Here is a 21377-nt window from a genome sequence, read left to right as displayed (position 1 = left end):
TTGAAACCCCAGTACTTTGGCCACCTCATGTGGAGAGTTGACTCATTGGAAAAGACTCTGATGCTGGGAAGGATTGGGGGCAGGAGGAGAAGGGGATGACAGAAGATGAGATGGCTGGATGGCATCACCGACTTGATGGACGTGAGTTTGGGTGAACTCCGGGAGTTGGTGATGGACAGGGAGGCCTGGCGTGCTGCAGTTCATGGGGTTGCAAAGAGTCGGAGACGACTGAGCGACTAAACTCAACTGATGACTATAGGTACATTTAGTTGCAGAAAGGGAAACCATCACCAAGGAAATGCACTACTTAAGTGTCTCCCCTTCCTCCCAAAAAAGTGTTTCCCGCACTAGGACAGTGTGCTTTGTTACTTTCACGAGTGCTTCACGACCCTACCTTTCTATAATAAGAGACAATGGAGGCATATTTATTGTGGACTATAGGCTTACACTTTTGAAGAATAGTATCTTATTAAACTTAACTGTCACTAAGTCAGGTAGATATTATTATCTCTCTCTCTTTTTTTTTTTTTTTTCCAGCAATGAGGAAGGAAGCTCAGAATGCTTAAATAATTATTTAGGGTTATCAACACAAAGCTGGGAAGGGGTAGAACCAAGGCCTGAAGGCATGATCGCAGACATGAGTTCACTAACCAGGCAGAGATAAAGACAAGTGTGTTCCGTGGAAAGGAAGCAGCGCTGTCCAGAACCAGCGGTGAGAGTGAGGAAGCACTTTGTGTTCAGGGCATGAGGAGGAGTTGAAAGGAAGCAGCGCTGTCCAGAACCAGCGGTGAGAGTGAGGAAGCACTTTGTGTTCAGGGCATGAGGAGGAGTTTGTTTACTAACAAATTTAGACTGGCGCTTTCCACAGTTTATGCTCGATATCGATGGATATTACATACCTGGATTTCATGTTCAAATATATTTTGAAAGTGAGGAGAGGGAAGTCAAATAAATCTACTATTTTAAAAAATTCAGGAGCATGGTGAGAATCTTAAATGCATTTTGAGCCTCTAAAATATGAAGTCTATGGTACTGCAGCAATTTGTTTGACTCCCAAGCTCTAGTGTGGTGTATCCCTGGGGCACATTTCAAAGATAGCTGCTGCTGAGTTCAGGGAGACAGTAGAGTCTGATCTGCCATTTACTGACTCTCTTGGGTCAGGGAAAGTGAAATATTATCTGGTTACCTTACTATGATCAATTACTCACAAATAATGAGAATATATGATTTCTATTTTTGAAAAATTTTCTAGTATTTTATTATAAAATGTTTCAAATATTTGAAATTATTTTTTAAAACTACAAAACTGTTGAAATTCATGTTATTTGTGTTACTACACAGCTTACTCTTTTCTATGCTTGCTTTAGGGCATCCCATTGGTATGGGCATCCCATTCAGGGCTCATTGGTAAAGAATCCACCTGCTAATGCAGGAGATGCAGGAGTGTGGTTTTGATCCATGGATTGGAAAGATATCCTGGAGAAGGGAATGACAACCTGCTCCAGTACTCTTGTCTGGAAAATTCCTTGGCCAGAGGAGCCTGGAAAGCTACGGTCCATGAAGTCACAATTAGCTGGACATGACTTGGTGACTAAATAATAAAAAACAACATGCTTCCTTCATTTTATAGCTATCCATGTATCTTTTATTTACAGCTATCCATTTATCTTTATTTTATAGCGCTCCTTGTATCCATGTGTTAGTCTATCCAGCTAAGTTTTAATTTACTTTTTTATTTTTAGGGGGAAATATGGTGGGCAGAGATGACAATATGTTTAAGTTTGATCGTATTGAATTTGAGGTGGGTATCAAATACCCAGATGTTGAAATTCAGTAGCCAGAGGTAAACACAAATCTGAAGGAAGTGGGTCTTGCCAGAGCTAGAGACTGGGAGACTGGAACCATAAGAAAAGGGAACGTTTTCAAAGGTAATATATAAAGATATTGAAAAAACAGTTGGAAGTATGACCATAAGGAAAACCCATATTAACAGGGTGAGTGCAGAGGAAAGAATAGAGAATTGCATTATCAGGTTAGGCCGAATGCTATTTAAAGATATTGGTAGCTTAACACAATAGATGTTAAATTCTTGCGTATGATACAGCTCAGTGTACATCAATAGACTCTGCTTAACACAATTAGATCGTTCTTTCTTCCTGTGGGTCACTCCTCTTTTCCTCATATTCAATTGCTAGAACTCAGTCACATGATCACTTACAATTGCAGGGAGGCCGATTACTGTGATATAAGTGTGCTCCTAGGAGGAAGAGATGCACACAGACATGATGGAGTTCCAGCAATCTGTGCCACAAGAGGGGATAGTGAGCATGGAAGAAGGAGATCCAGTCTTGTCCCAGAGGCAAGGGAGTCCCAAGATACATGTTTCATGGCTTTATGTTCAAATTGTATCTTCAACAAGACTTTAACATTTCAGTTACTGCTGACCCTAATAAAAGGAGTTCCACTGTAGTGGCTGAGAGTTCAGGTCGAGGATAAAGGAATGAAGGAGAGAAGTGAAGAGAGCAGGTCCAGTTAAAAACAAAACAAAACAATTGCATTTAAGGAAGGGAAATGAATGGAAATACAGCTTTGACAAATCAGCAGGAATTTTTTTTTTCTTTCTTTTTTAAGGGTGGGAAGTGGTAAAGAACCTGCTTGCCAATGCAGGAGACATAAGAAACTCAGGTTTGATCCCTGAGTTGGAAAGATCCCCTGGAAGCGGGCATGGCCACCCACTCCAGGATTCCTGCCTGGAGAATCCCCATGGACAGAGGAACCTGGAGATAGGGTGGCAGAGCTGGACACGACTGAATCGACCTAGCATACACACACACAAGGGTGGGGAGTGCATATTTTTAAGAATGAAGGAAAGGATAGAGTGGAGATAGAAAAGGTAAACTGTAGGAGAAAGAGAGAAAATTTGTATGGCACATTTCCGATGTGAGGCTCTTTAAGCTCTAGGTCAAGGAACTAACTTTTAAAAGTGAAAGACAACTTTTTTTCAGAGATATTTCAAAGCCCATATGTAAAGAGATATCTAAGATAAAGACAGAAAAGTCATTGTTCCCCAAAGGCATTTGGAGTGTCGGAGAGAGAGACTCCAACTTGATGAATTCAGTGTTTCTGGAACCCTGAAAGGGAAAGGGAAAGTCATTCAGTCGTGTCCGACTCTTTGCAACTCCATGGACTGTATCCATGGGTCATGTTCAATTTCTGTGAAAGGGGCCAGTAAAGAATGGAGGAAAGTTAGAAGTATCTGGAAGAGCCTCTCTGGAGATGAATAATAAAGAAATAAAAAAAGTATTGCGATGCCAGAGAACTTAGACATTCTAAGGTAGATGGTCCCAGAACCTTCTTTCCCAAGAAGAAATTTGCCTGTTCTTCCCCTCCTGTTCACACATCTATCTAGTTGTCACAAATAGTTGCATGTGTTTTGACCACACATAAAGCCTTACGTATGCTGAGAATGGGTTCCTACTGAAAAGAGAAGAGGGAATTTCAGAGTTAGTTTTAAGTAACATATTTTACCTTTCTTTCTTAAAATTGTGCAGGAGAAAAGCCCTGCTTTAGATGTGCAAAAAGATATCGTCACTCATGCACACACAAAGAATTGGATGGGAGATGTTAATCATCTATGGCTAATTCTCTATGGATCAACATTCTGAGGACAGCCAGGGTTTAATGGTCATATAGGGATTCGTTTCAGTGGCCTCTCTCTACTTAGGGATGTTAGGCAGTTAGAACAGGAAAACGGAGTCCAGAATGGTGGTGGCTAAAAGACAAGGAAGGGGAAAGCATGCAAAAATAGAACAAAGTAAGGTCCAAGGACCGGAGTGGGGACTTCAGGTAAAACAAACAGCACTCGGGGCTAGCCCAATTTACATAGGCCCAGGGGGAGGAGGAAAAACATATGAAAAGTGGAGCCAAAATTGGGCTGGGGACATCTCTTCTCTGGGTCTTTTGGGTCAGCATGCCCTCATGTCTATAGGATGTATTTTCCTTTACTTTCTAAATAAAACTGAGCTGTAATACTGGTCCGTCTGAGGGCTGTAACGCTGGTCCCTCCATTACTTCAAATTTTTGTTGCGATGAGACAGAACTGAGGAAATTACAAACTCCCCCGACAGGGAGAAAAAAAAAATTTTGATATGTTTTGGAGCTCAAAAGTATCCCTTTTCAAAAGAACAGTTAAACCCAAGGCACAAGTGATTGATTTGAATGTAGGTAGGTTTCTTCTTCAGAATTGGGAAAATTCAAATTGCTCAATTTTGATCATTGATCCAGCTATCCCTTTAAGCGTTTATTTATACAGTTAGTCAGTGTCTTTGGGAAGCTTTCTAGATGCCAGGTAACATGCTGTATGCTTTGGATGGAAATTGGTACAAAGCCCAATGCCTGCCCTGGAGGTAGTCACACTCAGTCTGGGAAGGGGACAGGGAAGTACCTAAAGTCCACGCAGTGTGAGCCAGAAGCCACTGTGGGGCTGGCAAAGTGCTTAGGTCTCCCGGGGCAAGGCAGGCACAGCACCCTGGACAAGTCCTGCGAGGGGCGTGGACTTGAAATACAAGTAGCTGTTCCCTAGACCTTCCTTGTTGCTCAGGAAGTAAAGTGACTATTCATGCAGAAACGGTGTAGGCAATATCTCTGTCATTTGCTTCCCTTGAGGCTCAGCTTGTAAAGAATCCGCCCACAATGTGGGAGACCTGGGTTCAGTCCCTGGGTTGGGGAGATCTCCTGGAGAAGGGAAAGGCTACCCACTCCAGTATTCTGGCCTGGAGAATTCCGTGGACTGTATAGTCCATGGGGCCACAAAGAGTCGGACATGACTGAGCAACTTTCACTTCACTTCACTTCTGTCATTTCTGCAAGGATGACTTTTGAGAGTTTGTCATTTACTTTCTTTTTAGCTTTTTATATTGGAGTTGATTAACAATGTTGTTTTATTTTCCAGTGTACAACAAAGTGATTCGGTATACATATGCATGTATCTTTTCATTTTAAAATTCTTTTCCCATTGAGCTTGTAATATTGAGCAGAGTTCCCTGTGTTACACAGTAGGTCCTTGCTGATTATCCATTTTAAATAAAGTATGCCCACTACCTAGTTCTTCTCTTTAAAACTGGAGTATAATTGCTTTAGTGGTGTGTTAGTTTCTGTTGTACAGCAAAGTGAATCAGCCATACATACCTTTTCTTCGCCAGAACTTACTGCAGAAAAGCCATACTCAGATGAAACCAAACAAACAAAAAGTTGGCCTTCCTTTTCCTAATAACCAGCTGCATTGTAAATATTAGTCTCATGGCCACAGAGCTACAGTAATCTGGAACCTTGGTAATGAATTTATGAAGCACCTATCACCTTAAAAGAGGGCTCTGGAAGTGAGATAAAGATGAAAAGATGAAGTCCAGAATGAAAAGGGCTCCGCCACAGGATATAAGGGAATCAAGAAAGTGTGCAGTGAGTGGCTGAAAAACTCTGTGGTTATAGGTCTCCATCAATCACAGGGTAAGAACTCACACAGAGGACTAATGCGAAAACTGGGACATTTAAAAAAAAAAGTGACGAAAGTTACAGAAACAGTAGAATAACCAAAAGAACATTATAATGTGCTTTGCAGGTGAAATAGGAGAGGTGCTATCAGAGTCCTTTTGCCTTTCCTAAAGCGATGGTCAGGGGAGCTAAGCCCGGTCAGCCAGGATGCTGGGGCCTGGATACCCGGAACGGACTGCACCCTTGACCTCTGCTCTGTGAATCTGCTGTCCCAAGGAGAGAAGCCTTCTCAACGACTGCTCTCAAATTCACGGCGATTGAACAGGAAGAAATTTTTCTTGGCATTCTCCAATATTTTCTCACTTTCTGGCAGATTTTTCCACCAGCTGAACAGAAACTGAAAGGAACAGAGGAAGTCTCACATGCAGTTTGATTTTACAGATGTCTACTTATACATGACCTCGGAGGAAAAAATGTCTCCAACGTGAGAGCCACAGGCAAAGGATATATTTTGGCCAACTTGCGTTCCCTGGGAAAGGGGATGCTTTATCTCTGCCCCCTAAACTATGCATACATGTTTGGGTGAGTGTGTGTGTGTGTGTCTGTGTGTGTCTGTGTGGGGAGTGGGTAGGAGGAGTGTGTTTCATTGCAAATGTTCTCCACAATGACTCATTAAATATTTGCTGACTGTAAAACAAGTATTTGGTGATCATATATATTGCAAAAGGCTATTTCAGAAAAGAAATGGATAGAGCTGCTAAACAAATATATACGCAAATAAAGTGTGACAGTTTTTTTCTTTTTTGCTCCAGCTATAAAAACTGTTAGGCATCCACACACCCAGCAACTATCTTCCCCTCTTCCCATGAGAACCTTGAGGGCTACATAAAACATCTTGCTCCCAGAGTTAAGGTGCTATGAGCCAAATAGCCCTCTGATAGAGTGGCTTGCAGCTATGAAACTCCATCCCCACAGGCATTAGAATAACAATTTACAGAATTGCCAGGGATAAATCTTGGGTGGAACCGAGGTGTTCACGTCTGAGCTGCAGCCGCAGAGCCTCAGCCCTAGCAGCAGCACACACTGATGCTCTGTGACGGATGCAACCAATTACCTCTCAAAGTCCCTGGCATCTCTGGTTGGGATCAGCGGTGCTTTTTATTTCCCAATGTGTTTCAGACCACTTCCTATACAAAGACCGCAAATGGATAATTATGGAAATAGATACGATTTGAGAGCTGGAAGGGATCCTAGAAATAATAGGAAGCTAGGTCCTCACTTTGCAAACGAGTAATTGAAGCCCAGAAAGGAGGATTGCTCCATCCAGCATCACGGAGCCTGATATTGCCCAAGCCAGGGACAGAGCATACGTGTACTGATATCTGTTCCACGCTTGTTTGTGTTGAGTTTCTTTTCTTCAACCAGCAATGGTTCCTACTCACCAAAGAAAACAAAAATTCATTCTGGTATGTGGCTCTTCAAGATCTGCTGAAACCTGCCTATTTCTCTAACTTTCTCCCCCTGTGTTTCACCTTCCCACTTCCATCACCTTCCTTCACCAAGTGCTCTTATTTTGAGCCACTTCCAACTTCCCACGGTTCTCTTAATCCACCGTGAGTGAGTTGTTCTCACCTGCAACAGGTGGAATTCCTCTCCGTTCAGCTTTTAATATCTTGGCTTCTCCACAAAACCGTGCCTACTTCCTGAAAGTGAAGGTAAAAGTCATTCAGTCATGTCCAGCTCTTTGCGATCCCATGGACTATAGAATCCATGGAATTCTCCAGGCCAGAATACTGGAGTGGGTAGCCTTGCCCTTCTCCAGGGGCTCTTCCCAACCCAGATATTGAACCCAGGTCTCCCACATTACATTTCTTTCCTCAGATTCTTTACCAGGGAAGTCCTGCCTACTTCCTACTTCAGAGTAAGTTGCTTCCTTGCAAGATTCTCAATAAATATCTCAAAGCATCTATTCAGTAGTAGCAGTTGAAACAATTTTTAATAAGTGTTAGTTTTTTTTTTTTCTTAATGATAAAGATTTTGTCTTACTTATTTCTGTATTCTCTCTCCAGTCTTTCCCTCACCTAGCATTTGGCACAGACCCTAAAACAGGGCAGAGTTTCAGTAAATGTTAAACCAGGAAAAAATGAGCAACCCAACTGATCCTATTGACAAAATGGAGTGTCAGTGACTAAGACATTCATATAACCTGTAACTGGTAATGGCCATAGGAAAAGCTCTTACGTCCATAGTGGCAGATTATACAAAGTTTGAGCTTAAATGACCAAATGGTAGATTTGCTATCCTTTTTCATGTTAGTAGCACAGACTTTAGAACCAGGTGTTTGGGTTCAGAGCCTAGTTCTGCTACTTACGAGCTAGCCTGTGATAAGTTCCTAGATTACTTGCCCTTTATGAGTCTCAGTTGCTTTTCCTGTAAATTGACAGTAATAATGGTATTTCTTAGGAATTTTATAAAGATTAAATGAATATACATATTGAGTATGTATATAAATGTTCACTCAGAAAGGACATTTGGCAAGTTCTGCATAAAAATGAATTTTTTGTCTCCTTTTCCTCATTCCTCTTTTTTACTCTTAATATAATAACAGTTACACTAAGCTTAATGAATGGGCTTAATCTATTAGGATGAGAGAGAAGCCAAACAAAAGAGATACCAATATGAATTTGTCGATTTCTAATTCTTTAGGTTGTAATCTAATACTATAGTTATTTATCGTGTTGCTCAAGTTATTCCAAGCAGAAGCTTTTCGCAATCACTAATTGAAATCAATTATACATGTAAAGTATTAAGAGTAGAGCCCTACATGTACAGTTGTTCCTGCTCTGGTAGACCGAGACACATTTGGTCAACCTGCTCTTTTGATCAAGTTACACAGAGGTCCTGTTGTTGTTCAGTTGCTCAGTCATGTACAACTCTTTTCAACCCCATGGACTGTAGCACATCAGGCTTCTGTGTCCTTCACTATCTCCCAGAGCTTGCTCAAACTCTTGTCCATTGAGTCAGTGATGCCATCCAGCCATCTCATCCTCTGTCGTCGCCTTCTCCTCCTGCCCTCAATTTTTCCCAACATTAGGGTCTTTTCCAGTGAGTCAGCTCTTCGCATCATGTGGCCAAAGTATTAGAGCTTCAGCTTCTACATCAGTCTTTCCAATGAATATTCTGAATTGATTTCTGAATATTTCTGATTGATTGGTTTGATCTCCTTGCAGTCCAAGGGACTCTCAAGAGTCTTCTCCAGCACCACAGTTCAAAAGCCTCGATTCTTTGGTGCTCATCCTTGTTTATGGTCCAGCTCTCACATCCATATGTGACCACTGGAAAACCCATAGCTAGGCTATGTGGACCTTTGTCATCATTTTGCATTTCTTCTATTTAAATGTATGGACAGTATTATGAAATTTATAAATAATGCAGAGGAAAATGAAGAAAATAAATTGATTCTTGCTCCCTAGACCTAAAACGATACTCAAGTTCCCACCCCTTCTCTAAAAGCTGAAGTTGAGTAAATGTGTGACTGCATTGATTCCATCTAGTATAACATTAAGTGGGAATGCATGCTGTGGCCTACACAATTATGTCATGCCCAAGGAGAAGTCTTTGTGGTTTAGATGAGACTCTGTTTCTCTTTGAATAATAGAAGAAGGCATCTGGAATTGCAAGTAAAGGTGGTTTGTCCTTACAAGCATATCCATTTAATTTGCCAGATTGGGTATATAAGTGCAGATAGGACAGTAGTGGAGTCCAGAAAAGAGAGTCTTTCATGGGTCTACTAGATGACCAGCATTCAGCCATGACCAAGGTCTATGCCAAGGGCTCATTATGCACATAGAACAGCAACTATTGAGAATGACTTTTGCCAGGGGTCAGTTCATCTGGTGCCACAGATCAACAGGGGCAAGAAACAACTCAGAGCACAAGGCCAATATGCACACAAGTGTCTCTGTAGCATGTACACAATTCAAACAAAGCAGACGCAGGGTTTCTGGAACAAATCATTTCTATCCCCAACTCTCACTTCACTGAACTTGATCCATTACACATACAGGATTCCAAAACACTCTATAAAGATGACATAACTCATTTTAATTAGTGCTTGCTAAAAGCTTCTGGTTGGAATAAATTGAGCAACACAATAAATACCTGTAGTATTAGATTATAACCTAAAGAATTAGAGAACTACAAATTCATATTGATATAAATTTCTAGCTGAATAAATAAATGAAGGAAAAGCAGCAACTCTTCCTTACTGGAGAATTTCAATGAATAACTGTGGAAAAATTGAAGACATTAGGAAACCGCCATTGGAATGCCATGGTTATAATTTCCAATGACAGAAGCCACCAATGGATACTGACGTGAGTAAGAAAATTTAAGCAGAAAAAGGAGTATTTGCATAGTCTCAAAGTATCTTTTTTCAAAATATTCATGAATTACAAATAAAAATGAAAAGTTCACAGAGGGAATTACAGCACACACCATCTTAACAAAGTAATCAAAGTCAAAATCATTGCTACTGTTTATTAGCATTGTTAACTCCTTGCTGTCATGCACTGAAAAGTGCATAGCACTTCTATATTATCCTTTTCAGTAATGCATTTGTTGTTGTTCAATGGCTGAGTTGTGTTCGACTCTTTGTGACCCCATGGACTGCAGCACACCAGGCTTCCCTGTCCTTTGCTATCTCCCGGAGTTTGCTCAAACCCATATCCATTGAGTCGGTGATGCCATCCAACCATCTCATCCTCCCACTTCTCCTCCTGCCCTCAATCTTTCCCAGCATCAGGGTATTTTCCAATGAATTAACTGTTCGCATCAGGTGGCCAAAGTATTGGAGCTTCAGCCTCAGCATCAGGCCTTCCAGTGAATATGCAGAGTGGATTTCCTTTAGGATTGACTGCTTTGATCTCCTCGCAGTCCAAAGGACACTCAAGAATCTTCTCCATCACCACAATTTAAATGTACCAATTCTTTGGGGCTCAGCCTTCTTTATGGTCCAACTCTCACATCCGTACATGACTACTGGAAAAACCATAGCTTTGACGAGACGGACCACATTATCTCAATAAAATTGTGAGAAAACATCAGACAAACCCAAACCAAGGAATACTGCACAAAATAACTGATTGGTACTCTTCAAAAGTGTGATGGTCATAAAAGGCCAAGAAAGACTGAGGACTTGTCACAGACTACAGGGGATGTGAGAACTCAATACAGTGTTGCACTTGGATTCGATCCTGGGACAAAAAGAAGACATAAAGAAAAAGTGGTAGAATTCAAGTGAGTTCTGTACTGTAATTAATAGTGTTTTCCCAAGTTAATTTCATAGTTTTGATAAAACTTTCCACGGTTATGTAAGATGCTAACATGACAGGAGCTGAGTGTGCAATCTCTGCAGTTCTCTATACTACTTTGAAAACTCTCTTGCAAGTCTAAAGTGGTCTAAAAATTAATGGTTAAAATAAAAGTTTTCTGAAAGGGGCCATTTTCCATTTGTCATGTAATGTGTTTTAGTCCCTATTTTGGGGCTGAATATCAGAAAGTTATTAGTCTTATTATGGTGCATCTACTTGGAAGGACAATGTCTTGCCTTTCAAATTTATAGTCATTGAAGCAAATATATATATATATATATATATATATATATATATATATATAAATACCAAAAACTTGGTGAATCATATTTTTTGCTCTCCTACCCTAGCTAAGATAGCTTTTCATACAGGAACTAATAATGTTTTAGCTTTTATTTTTCATAGAAGAAGTCATTGAAACAAATATTGGATCCATAGATAAAAGGAGATGGGGTAGAGAACAGCAAGATATTTGAAATAGGGCTCAAATTAGGCAATAATAGAGGAAAAAAAACTTAAGGTGTCCCTGAGAGTCTGTGCGAAAGTTTGAGCTGGTGTTTCCCAGAGAGCATTCAACTGAGTAATAATCTTGCAAGATGTCTGGCAAGAAGTGTTCCATTACAAATAACTTTGGGAAGCCCCTACATATTCCATTTCTTTGATGATCAGAAGGCATATTTGTAATAGCCTATTTTCTCTTTGAGGGGTAGAAGGCATATTGCTAATTGAAAGCTATAGGAAATCTTGCACTAAGAAAATAAAGAGAAATAAAATTTGATTTTGCTTATACTACTGAATCTTAAACATTTGAAATAAGAATTTTTTCATATTCTCCCTATTAACATTATGAAAGGTGAGTGTTTCACAAAATTTAGAGAATGCCATTCTAGCACATAATTTCCTGCAACAGCTCCGCATATAAAGAAGCAAAATTGGAAATGAGGGAGATGATGGAGAGCAGTATGGCCTTTTCTCTTCTTCCTCTTTCTTTGAGTGAAAAAAAAAAAGTACAAATTTTAATATCCTGTGGAGAAGGAAGCTGGAGATTAAATATGGAGGGAAAAGGTAGGCAGTAAAATGAAATTTCATGGTCTGGGAGCATTAAAATGTTATTGAAAAATCTAATATTTTTCTTTTTCTCTCTTCTTTTTGCAGTAAGCAGTAAGGACTGTAATCCCCTTAGCATTCTGGAGTCACACATTAGGACAGAAATAATTCAATTTAGAACATAGAAAGTATGTATATAGACGAATATTTTGTTAAGCTAAAGAACATGAAAGTAATAGTACTTCTTCCAATATTTTGGGTTAAGTTGTACCCACTTTAAGTGTTCTAAACACTATTACTGCTGTTGTGTTTTATTGTGCCTTTCCTTATTCAAAATGACACATAACATATTCACACTTAATATACTTGATATATAGAGAGCAGCCTGAATATGAACTGCTACTTCATGTGCATGTCTGAACACATGGATCAAGGTTAAAAAGAGGATATTTTGTCTAAAATAAAATCAGTATGCATCTAAGCTGACTTCAGGGAAATTTTATTTCCTTTCTTTCTAATCATTTTCAAGTGGTAGAAACATGACTATTTATGATTCTAATGAAAGTCTCTTAGTTTTCTGGCATTTTAGAGATTATTTTAGCTTTTCTTAAATTTCACCTATTTGAAAAAAGAGGAAATAAATACAAGTTATTAATGATGTGAATTACATTGTCATGGCAACAAATTTTTCCAGGTACTCTATGCTCATACAACCATTAACCCCTAGTCTCTATTTAATATTCAAGAGAAATCATTTTTGGAAGAAAAAAAAAATTGCCTGTCTTCAAAAAGGACAAGACCCTCCGTGTAAATTCAGATTATTTGCTCAAAATGAAAATAGCTTTCCAGTCCTAAAATGATTACAATTTGCATTTTTCATATTTTCTTCTTGGTTGTCTTTTATTCTTCTGGGAAATTTATCACTGAAATAAAAATTCACTATCCTGGCTAAAGGATTAACTTGAGATTTGTGACAAAGACAGTTGTACATAAAAATCTGTGTTCCTGTGCGCATACTTTGGCTGGAAGTAGCCACATTATATGGATGTTCCCAGCCTGCCATGCACTGAGGTGGGGCCAAGTGTTTAATTCTTTTCTGTGGAATATTAGAGAAGGTGATATATTTCATTTCCATGCCAAGGTAGAAAATGAGCTAGATATGGTTCCTCCATATTGCTTGCCCTTCCTCTGGAGGATGCAAAGAATATTGAGGTCATAGTCAACTAAGAAGAAGGCACAAAATGGAAATAATTTGCATCCTCAAAGCACTTGGAGGTCAGCCTTCACTGACCAAGAATACCTGCACAGATATATTAGAGAAATAACTTCTATTGTGTCTAGCCATGGACATTTTGATGCAACATTTTTAATACTAGATTGCAACCCAACCTATTATGCTTTGCTAGTTAACTGGTACAGAGAAGGCAATGGCACCCCACTCCAGTACTCTTGCCTGGAAAATCCCATGGATGGAGGAGCTTGGTGGGCTGCGGTCCACCAGGTCGCGAAGAGTCAGACACGACTGAGCAACTTCACTTTCACTTTTCACTTTCATGCATTGGAGAAGGAAATGGCAACCCACTCCAGTGTTCTTGCCTGGAGAATCCCAGGGACCAGGGAGCCTGGTGGGCTGCTGTCTATGGGGTCGCACACGGTCAGACACGACTGAAGTGACTTAGCAGCAGCAGCAGCAGTTAACTGGTACAGTAATCCATTAAATGCACTCGGAAATGTTAGTCATGTTTGAGTGCATTTACCTATTAAAATAAATAGATTTTATTGTACATGATGGATGACTAAAACCAATGGATGACCATTGTTCTCTGCTGTTTTAATTTTCTAATTCTCATGCAGTTTTAGATTCAATGATTTTAGGTTCGGTACCAACTTAATTAAAATCTTGGTCCCAAAGCAAGTCTCACAAATTTTACTTATACTATACTAACCATTGTCAAGGGGACAAAAACATTACTGGCTAAAATTTCTTACAAAGAAAAGCAACTTAGAAAATAAGCAATTTTCTAGCAAAATTTCTCAATCCTTGAGCAAGAATTTATGTTCGTTATATGAAATTCAGTCCCTTTTCCTGTCTTTTGGTATTCTGATTACTTTGTAACTGATATCTATCCTATTGATCAGCTCACCTTATTTAGGTTCTTTCTGAGTCAACTATGAATAAAATGTTGAATAACCTAGATAGCATCACCAATAGGGTAACGTCACTGATTCAATGGAAATGAACTTGGATAAACTCCAGGAGAAGGCCCCTAGAGACAGGGAAGCCTGGTGTGCTGCTGTTCAGGGGACACAGAGTCAGACATGACTTATTGACTGAACAGCAACAACTACAAGGCCAGAAAGGAACTGAGGAAAGAATTATGTGACGTGACATTGGAAAATTTCCACAAATCTAACCCTGATTGGTTCTCAAACCATCACTTTCACACATTGCTCTACTATTGGGCATCCCCTTCTGCCTTCACCTGGAAGCCGACATGAGGCCTATCAACCTCAGGGCCCTCCCATGACTATTCCAGAGGATTCGTGGATCTTTATCCCTTTTCCGCTCCAACCAGTGATATTCACCACCTAATTCATATTTAAATGTTAATATAATTTCTCCAATATTCAGTGTTTTTGTGTGTGTTGCAAAACTGTTCAACAGGTCCCATGCTTCTTTTGAGATCATTCTCAAACTCCAGGGTCAACAGCACTGTGCTGGCCGTGTAATGAGGACAAAGCATAATTTCTGGCTGCTATTCTAACCTCAGGTAAGGACTATTTTGCCGTATTTGTTGTTTTTGGAGCTTGCTTTGCATATATAATATTGTATTAGTTTGCTGGGGCTGCCACAACAAAATACCCCAGACCAGGTGGCTGCTGATTCCCAGGTGGTGCTAGAGGTAAAGAACCTGCTTACCAATGCAGCAGACTGTAAGTAGATGCGGGATCGATCCCTGGGTAGAGAAGACCCCCTGGAGGAGGGCACAGCAACCCACTCCAGTATTCTTGCCTGGAGAATCCCATGGACAGAGGAGCCTGGTGGGCTACGGACCATAGAGTTACAAAGAGTCACGACTGAGTGACTTAGCACTTAGCACACACAGGTGGCCTCACCAATAGACGTTTATTTTCTCACAGTTCTGGAAGCTGGGAGTCGAAGCTGATGGTTTGGTTTCTTCTGGGCCCTCTCTCTGCGGCTTGCTTGCAGACAGCCACCTTCTGGCAGCGTCCTCGCGTGGCCTTTCCTCTGCGCCAGCGCATCTCTGTGTCCCTCTGTGTGTCCTGATCTCATTTTCTTACAAGGACACCATTCAGATCAGGTTAGGGCCTATCCCAAGGGCCTTCTTTTCATCTATTCACACTTCAGAGGCCCTATCTCTAAACTGTCACCTTCTGAGGTCCTGGGGGTTAAGGATTCAGCATATGGATTTGGGAAGGACACGATTCAGCCCAAAACGAACATCTTGAGGATTAGGGTTTTCGGCGAACACCTAAATCAGCATTGCCATGGGTAGTTTTCAAATCATCTGCATCACGCTTTAATATGCAAACCCCTGTCTCTTCATTCTGGATACTGTGAATATAAATCATTCAGGGTATGGCTTGGGAAACTTTATTTTAAATAAATGTCAGTGATGAGTCTTACGTATATTATTTAGAGCTGGAAAACAACTCGTATAAAACATGAGAGTTTTCTTTATAGTCTGAGCAAAGGGTGGGGGCAGGGCAGAGATTCATTTGCTCTTTGGTTACTGAGTTATTTGCACTCACATCTAAATATGGCTAGGATGACCACACTGTCACTCAAGCTTAACCCTCTCTCCATTCTAATTGACAGTTTCTTGGAGAGGCCATCGGCTGTGGGTTGTTGCTATGGTAACCCAGAGAGGCCCACAAGGTGGGCTTAGAGGATAGCTAAGATCCTAGTAGAGTCTGTGCTGGATGGGATCTAAAGAGACCCCCTGACTTGCTAACAAGCCAGGTGATCGAGTCTTTGCAGAACTCCACCGCAGAGGTGATGAGAGAGTTTTCTGGCCAATAGTGTGTCACTAGGCAAGAAGAGTGCCTAGAAGGAAATCAAAAGCCTTCTCCTCCCTTAAGCCCACCGATCACTCAATAACAGGCAGTGCCCACCGAGTCTCCATTTCCAGGACTCAAGGGACTTAAGGTAGGTTGGTAGGAAAATGGTCCCTGATTCTTTGGAAGACTGACTGGCTGGGTTCAAGGTGAAGGCTTGTCTTCAGTTTGGTCTTTTCTCACAAGCCTAGGAATCACAGTAAAAGGGCTATTAAAGAAGGAAGGAATCTTTCTCTCCCCACCTACCGGCTGCCTACAGTAGAGTCAAATTTGGTGCCATTAGCTTAAAAAAAAAAAAAAAAATCCACTCACCACTTCCCATCATGATGACTTTGGGGTTGCTGCTCATGGATTCTGAGGAGCAGGGCCAATTCTTTGACTGGTGATTGTGGTGGTGGAGGGATTTGTAGTAAATAAAGGTTGACTTTAAAATTTTTTTTATTAAGAATATATTTTTCAAAGCAGTCCTAAGTTCAAGGCAAAATTGAAAAAGAAGTACAGAGATCTGCCATGTACTCAGAGCCCCAGCACATGCACAGCCTTCCTCTTTTTCAATAGTCCCCACCCACCAGGGTGGTGCATTTGTTACAGTTGAAGAGCCTACAATGGCCCATTTTTGTCACTCAGACTCCACAGTTTGCATTAAGGTTCCCTCTTTTCAACATTTTTGTTGGAGTACAGTTGACTTACAGTGTATTCGTTTCTGTGTGTGGGTGTATGCTCATTTTCTCAGCCATGTCCAACTCTTTGCAACGCCATGGACTGTAGCCCACCAGGCTCCTCTGCTAACTAAGGAATTCTCCAGATAAGAATACTGGAATGGGTTGCCATTTCCTACTCCCCAGCCCAGAGACTGAGCCTGTGTCTCTTGCATCTCCTGTACTGGCAATGGGTTCTTTACCACTGAGCCCCCTGGGAAGCCCCTGTGTTAGTTTCTGCTAAAGAGTAAAGCAAATCAGTTAGACATATACACATACCCACTCTGTTTAGACTCTTTTTCCATATGGGCCATAACAGAGTACTGGGTAGAGTTCCCTGTGCTATACAGTGGGGCCTTAGTTATCTATTTTACATTCAGTAGTGTGTATATGAGGATTTATTCTTGATGCTGTACGTTCTATGCATTTAGACAAATGCATACTGACACACATCCTTAATTATATTATCACAGATTATTTTCACTGCTCTATAAATCCTGTGTGCTTCGCATATTAATCTCCCATCAACCTCTGGCAACTTCAAATTTTTTTTCCCATAGTTTTGCCTTTTCCATAATGTTGCATAGTTGGAGTCATATATAACTATATATTATATGAAAGTGAAAGTCATTCAATCATGTCCGACTCTTTGTGACCCCCATGAACTATATAGCCCACCAGGCTCCTCTGCCCATGAGATTCTCCAGGCAAGAATAATGGAGTGCGTTGCCTCCAGGAGATCTTCCCAACCCAAAGATTGAATCTGGGTCTTCTGCCCTGCAGGCAGACTTTTTTACCATCTTGAGCCACTGGGCTGACTATCATGTATTAACAGTATGTAATGTCTTGTGAGTCCCTTGGACTGCAAGGAGATCCAACCAGTCCATCCTAAAGGAGATCAGTCCCGGGTGTTCATTGGAAGGACTGATGCTGAGGCTGCAACTCCAATACTTTGGCCACCTCATGCGAAGAGCTGACTCATTGGAAAAGACTGATGCTGGGAGGGATTGGGGGCAGGAGGAGAAGGGGACAACAGAGGATGAGAGGGCTGGATGGCATCACCGACTCGATGGACATGAGTCTGAGTGAACTCCGGGAGTTGGTGATGGACAGGGAGGCCTGGCGTGCTGCAATTCATGGGGTCGCAAAGAGTCGGACACGACTGAGTGACTGAACTGAACTGAATGTTTTCAGAATGAACTTTTAAAAATTATATAAAATATACATTTGTGGCACATGAAAATTTCTCATCTCAATTATTAATATTATTGTCATTGCTATTATTACCAGTTATACTGAGGAAGCCACCAGTTGCTGGGGAACAGCTCTTAGGCTGCAGTAAACACAGGGAACGTTGCTTCAGAAAGCTATATTGACGGGATACCTGAATGAGAGCTCTGATTCATTCTGCCAGAATTCTCAGGGAAGTCATCCCATGATAGGCACAGATCTTCTTTATTTTATTGGGGAGGAAGTGGTAATGGTAGAGATACGTAAATATTTGGATATTTCTAAGTTTCCCTGAACTTTTCAAAAAAATTTTTTAACAGATTACTATTCCAATTCCTGTAAAGGCTACAGCAAAATACAGTGTTCCTACATAGGATGAGGTACCTGCCAACATTTTATTCTGTCTCAGTGAGCTGAGTGCAGAAATTTAGATGATGCTTAGAAGGGCTAGAGTCTGATTTATTTTTCCAGCTCTGTGAATTGTTAGGATCATGCTTGTGTGACTCAGCACAGACTAAGCCTGAAAAGAGTACCTCACTTGTTTGTATGTTTACACCTGGTCTTCATTATCTGATGAGCACATATGTACTCATTAATATGACACAGACTTAGCATTAGAATTTAAAGGCATCTAAAGGAGAAAAAGAAGGTTCACTAAGGTCTAAGTCATTCTGATGCCAAATTCTTGCTGAGGCCTTAGAGATGGCTTCTTAATCGGATTTCCTGAAAACAGAGCCTGAAACAGAAGCTAATATTTGGGTAGTTTATTTGGGAAGATGATCCCAGAGGTAGCAAATACTGGATAAAGAGAATAAAATGAAGAAGGAGCAAAAGTAAGAGGAAGGTGTTATCCATCTCATGGGCTACAGGCACTTGAGTTTGCCTGAGCCTCCTGAGAAGGCTTCGGAAATGCAGTTCAGAACATTCCCTGAGGAATCAAAGACGGAAACACCTATCTGCTTCTTCTTACTGCATTGGTTAAAAAATGGTCCCTGGGCATTGACCTCCATCCCCAAATCTCCCCCCGCCCCACACACACACATTTTAGCTGTCAGGGTATAAGAGAAGCCCCGAACAGCAAGTAAAAGCTACTTCGTTGGCCTCAGGCAGAGGTTGTACCTGCTAGAAGAGAAGCCGTTGGAAGCTTAGGAGAAATTGGCCCCTGCAGCCATAAATGGAGTAAAGTTAGAGAAAGATCTTTTGACATGGCACAGGACAGGGTTCTGATACAAAGAGAAGATTCCTTATATGACTCTATATATACATTTATCCCTATTTTGTACCAAGTTTCCTATTAAGCATAGTGTATGTGGACACGCCATGGTAGAAGTGCTTTCTTAGGAAGAACTCCTTGACCTCAGTGAGCAAGTCAGGGAAAACTGATATATTTGAAGCAAGTTCAGTTCAGTTCAGTTGCTCAGTCGTGTCCTACTCTTTGCAACCCCATGAATCCCAGCACGTCAGGCCTCCCTGTCCATCACCAACTCCCGGAGTTCACTCAGACTCACGTCCATCGAGTCAGTGATGCCATCCAGCCATCTCATCCTCTGTCGTCCCCTTCTCTCCTGCCCCCAATCCCTCCCAGCATCAGGGTCTTTTCCAATGAGTCAACTCTTCACATGAGGTGGCCAAAGTACTGGAGTTTCAGCTTCAGCATCATTCCTTCCAAAGAACACCCAGGACTGATCTCCTTTAGAATGGACTGGTTGGATCTCCTTGCAGTCCAAGGGACTCTCAAGAGTCTTCTCCAACACCACAGTTCAAAAGCATCAGTTCTTCGGCGCTCAGCTTTCTTCACAGTCCAACTCTCACATCCATACATGACCACTGGAAGTTAGAGACTGCTAAAGGCAATTCCAGTGCCAGAAATCCTGACTTAGGTTATGGCAGTCACTGAAGACTCTTGGAGAGGAGGTATTTAGCTCGTTCTGGAAGGTGAGTGATTCTTATCACTCTGCTGATTTCCAATGTTAATCTGGTAGCAATAGTAATGATTGACCTCTATGTGTATGTGTTTATAGGAATTTATAGCTTACACACTGCTTTCACACATGAACACACTTTAAGAACATCTGAAGAAGTGCTAGCGCCTTTACAAATACAAGGTAACTAAAAAGTGAAGTGAAGTGAAGGCATTCAGTCATGTCTGACTCTTTGCAACCCCATGGACTGTAGCCTACCAGGCTCCTCCATCCAGGGGATTTTCCAGGCAACAGTACTGGAGTGGGGTGCCATTTCCTTCTCCAGAGGATCTTCCCGACCCAGGGGTTGAACCCACGTCTCCCTCATTGTAGGGAGATGTTTTACTGTCTGGGCCACCAGGGAAGTCAAGGCAACTAAGGCCTTCCAATTTAGTGGAATTAAGTGACTTAGTAATCCCACATTCAGTAACTAGGAGAGCCAGTACTAGCACTAGGGCCTCTGACTTCCAAGCCAGTGACCTTTGCAGGACAGAATCACATGGGATAGAACTGGGCATGAGTCATAGTCATAACTCTGAGATTCAGCAGTGCTCACGTAGTGAAATGCATGTAGACTGAATCGGATGGAGTAGAACATGCTCCAAGGAAACCACGCTAGTGTTTTCCAAACCAGTCACAATGCTAGGAATATAATAAATTCTCAAATAATATCAATAATCATTGCTATTCTAATTCCATAGGTATAAATAGAGCAAGTTCTAAATGCCTGGGGAATGAACTTAAAGAAGATGCATATGGATAAGAATAAGGAGGATTAAGCAGATATAGGCTCTTAATTGGCAAGGATAGATATGCTTTCTACTTCTGCAGTAGATGGCTGGAGAGAAGCCATTTCTAGGCAATGGCACCCCACTTCAGTACTCTTGCCTGGCAAATGGGTCGCTAGGAGTCGGACACGACTAAGCAACTTTGCTTTCACTTTTCACTTTCCACTTTCATGCACTGGAGAAGGAAATGGCAACCCACACCAGTGTTATTGCCTGGAGAATCCCAGGGACGGGGGAGCCTGGTGCGCTGCCGTCTATGGGGTCGCACAGGGTCGGATATGACTGAAGCGACTTAGCAGCAGTAGCAGCAGCAGCAACATGAGTGATGTAGGTATTCTAGATTTTAATACACAGAGGCAGTTTTCAGCTTCTCAGTCTTTTTCACTATTTATTGTTTCTAATAACCGTTTATTGTTCCTAATAGGCTCAAAGCATTGTACGTCTGACTGCGAGGCCATAAGGCCACTATTCTTAAGTCATGATTGACAGTCTAGCTAAGGAGATAAGCCTTGAACACATGCACTTTTAATCCAAGGCGGTAAGACAGTGCTGGGAGAGATTTTCAGACAACATGTGTTAACAGCGGGGGTGAAACAGGATGATTAGCAACTGCTTTGTGTCTTTCCGCTGGGATGTCCCTGGAAGCCACCTGTGGTGACAACTGCAGCTGGTCTCCTTGGCAGGCCTCTGGCAGAACCTGTAGTACTGCCC

General features: G+C 41.3%; 1 long non-coding RNA gene across 3 annotated transcripts in view; it reads right to left on the bottom strand.

Annotated features, from left to right (window-relative positions):
- Positions 1 to 21377, bottom strand: part of LOC139185410 (uncharacterized) — an 82756-nt gene that overhangs the window by 12734 nt on the left and 48645 nt on the right. For all 3 annotated transcript variants that reach the window (XR_011569039.1, XR_011569041.1, XR_011569040.1), the window contains one exon: positions 1 to 21377. This exon is cut by the window's left edge and continues 12734 nt beyond it; it is cut by the window's right edge. This is a non-coding gene — a long non-coding RNA (uncharacterized lncRNA).

Source organism: Bos indicus, chromosome 10 (genome assembly GCF_029378745.1).
Source record: "Bos indicus isolate NIAB-ARS_2022 breed Sahiwal x Tharparkar chromosome 10, NIAB-ARS_B.indTharparkar_mat_pri_1.0, whole genome shotgun sequence".
NCBI classification, from domain to species: domain Eukaryota; kingdom Metazoa; phylum Chordata; class Mammalia; order Artiodactyla; family Bovidae; genus Bos; species Bos indicus.
Note: the sequence above shows the minus strand (reverse complement) of the source record. Positions and strands in the feature narration are given on the sequence as shown.